This window comes from Sinocyclocheilus grahami, unplaced genomic scaffold, assembly GCF_001515645.1.
Source record: "Sinocyclocheilus grahami isolate Dianchi unplaced genomic scaffold, SAMN03320097.WGS_v1.1 scaffold1320.1, whole genome shotgun sequence".
Taxonomy (NCBI): domain Eukaryota; kingdom Metazoa; phylum Chordata; class Actinopteri; order Cypriniformes; family Cyprinidae; genus Sinocyclocheilus; species Sinocyclocheilus grahami.
The window spans coordinates 84,260-87,031 of record NW_015506499.1 but is presented as its reverse complement, the minus strand read 5'-3'; the positions used below and the strand labels follow the sequence as shown (position 1 = coordinate 87,031).

The window sequence follows — 2,772 nt, the reverse complement described above, 5'->3', positions numbered from 1 at the left end:
ATGCCATTGGTGAGGATGGAGGTGATGGTGGGGGCTGCTTTTCTTAAGTGACGGTGAGGTCTAGAGGTGCAGGTGAAGGGTGTTGTCCAGTGTCTTCATGTGGTCTTTTAAGTTGGGGTTCATCTAGAATAAGTCTGTGGGGTATCTGGGGCATGTCTTCTTTAAATAATTTTAGGTGGTCTGTACTGATTTTGGAGTATATGTAACCCTTCTCATCCCTCAGATGTTTGCCCTTGTCTTTTAGGAGTAAAATTTCATATGGTCCCACCCAGCTGCGCTCAGGCTTGCCCCCTTCCTCTGCTGGGTCCTTATGTTTTTCTGTAGTACCTTTTGGCCTACAGAGAACGGTGCCTGATTTGCCACCCTCTGTCTCTGCTCCTGGTTTTTTTTTCACGTTCTCTTTTACTATGTGGTCCATTTTCTTCTTGAGAGAAATGGACCCTGACACAGTGTCCTCTGCTATCACAGATTCCACTGTGCTGTAGACATTTTGGGAATTATAGAACATTGAAATTATTTAATCAATTTATAATTGAAACATTCATTTTTATTGAAGAATGTAAATTATATCATACCTCAAACGTCTCAGGCACCTCACAAGGATATCGTGCCTCCATGCCAAACATTAAGAAAAATGGGGAAAACCTAGTTGTCAGCTGAGTCTTGGTTCTTAGACCAAACATTACTGCATCTAGGTACTCATCCCATTTTTCAGGTTGTGCATCCACGAGATTACACAAGGCTCTAGAGTCAGAACCAAAAGAAGTTGAAAGTTGTCAGTAACCAATTGGAAAGACAACCAAAGCCACCTGTTAATAAAGGTTCAGCTCTGAATGGTTCCATTTAGTTTTTCCACGAGCCCGTTAGTTTGTGGATTATATTGGGCACAGAGGCTTCTTTCCACACTGAGGAAGGCACAGACTTCTCTATTGATATGTTTGCAAAACATACATAAGATTTGTAGGATTCTGATTTGCACAAAACATTTATGGTTCATTGCATATTTTATGTACACAATTTTTCCATGCATACAAATTTGGTTCATTCAGCAAGCTACAAACCTGGTTCACAAACTCAGTGCCTTGGTCAGTGAGTATCCTCTTTGGTGCCCCAAACCTGTAAAAGAAATTGAAGATGCAGCGAGAGACAACTGCAGCAGGTTTATTTGGAATCACATAGGCCTCTGTCCATTTGGTGTAATAGTCGACCAGGACACAGATGTACTAATTTCCTTTGTTGGTCCTGGTGACTTTACCCACTAGGTCCATACCCAGCAGTTTCAGAGGCTTGTCCACCTTAAACAGGAAAATAGCACAACACATACATTTAAATTATGTGACCATATTCTGTGACACATTCTCTTTGAATGCCTGTGAACAAGCTTACATACACATATTGGGATGTACTTGGGCTCCTGTTTGATGGACAGCCTGCTAAATTGGCACAGGGCACACTGCAAAACCTGATATTCAGAAAGAAGCACATGAGAAATGCAATCTAAAACAATCCATTTGTATCTCACAGCAAAGTTGAAAGGAATAATTTTATATTTACCCATTTATCAATGTCCACCCCCATTCCTGGCTAAAATGGCAAGCTTAGTCTGTTCTGTTCCGCAGTGTGCTCTATAGGTGCTGGCATGGAATTCTAAAAAGATTTGGTTGGCCTCTTTTTGAGGAAATGTGGTAAAGTCTGCCATCTATTAAAACAGCATTATTGTTAGCAAAATCTAAAATAAAATAAACAAAAAGACAACTAGCAAAGATGTTCTGAAGGCCCAATGCAAGAAATAAGCCCATTTAAAATGACATTAAAGAACAGATAATTTTTACCACTGTAATTGCTGGAAAGTCAATTTAGTATAGTTTATTGACGAGTATTAACTTTGTATCAAGTCTCACTGTCAGTAGCCTATATGAATATCACTATATTTACCCTTGCATCTTGTATTGAGACCTTCTTGTGAAAACAACGTTTTGTAGTGTTCAAATTCAAAATATGCCATGAAGTTATCAGTTAGAGGACGGATAGATTAATTATTATAATGTATTATAGTCTTATATAGAAATGATAATATGAGGCATCGAGTTTAGATGTCTGCACTGACAGATTAGGCTAAATTGTATATGCAAATTTCAACTGGATAAACTCAGACATTAGACAAAAACAAAGGAACATTTGCAAGAATAATTAAAACCACAGAACATTAACGGGAGTGTGAGAATAATTTTATTACGCTGCAGTGTAGCAAGACATTGGAAAGTAGCGCCAACACTTTTGTCCCTTTTCTCTTTCCGTACATCCAGTTGCGCTTTGGTGCCTCTGCGTAAGCTGTCAGCGGACACGCTTCGTAGAGGAGGAACAGGAATTCCTTGGAAGGGTTTCGCGATTGAGACAGCCCTTAAAATGGCCAACTCCCTGATCAGTGCCCTGACTACTGAACAAGGGAGCTGATTGAGACGCACCAACTCTCACACCGCTGATGACTGTTAAGCCTGTAGTGTTCCCGTGTTCTCCTTGTTCCTTGTTCCTTGTTTCTGACCCTGGACTGTTTCCTTGCTTCTTCATTGTTTGTTTGCTGCCTGTCCTGACTATTGCCTGTGTATTGGATTACTCTTTTGCCTATGCCTTGGATATTACTGTTTGCTGGTGTTTTGCCCCTGCCTGTCTGACCACACTTTTAATAAAACCTTGCTTTTGGATCCTCTACTCCATTGTCACGCCTCCTGATGTTACAGTTTCCATATTCAGGACTGAAGACAGTTTGTCATT

General features: G+C 40.2%; 1 pseudogene; it reads right to left on the bottom strand.

Annotated features, from left to right (window-relative positions):
• Positions 1-1,578, bottom strand: part of LOC107569165 (uncharacterized) — a 24,642-nt pseudogene extending 23,064 nt beyond the window's left edge.
• Between the last annotated feature and the right edge of the window lie 1,194 nt (positions 1,579-2,772).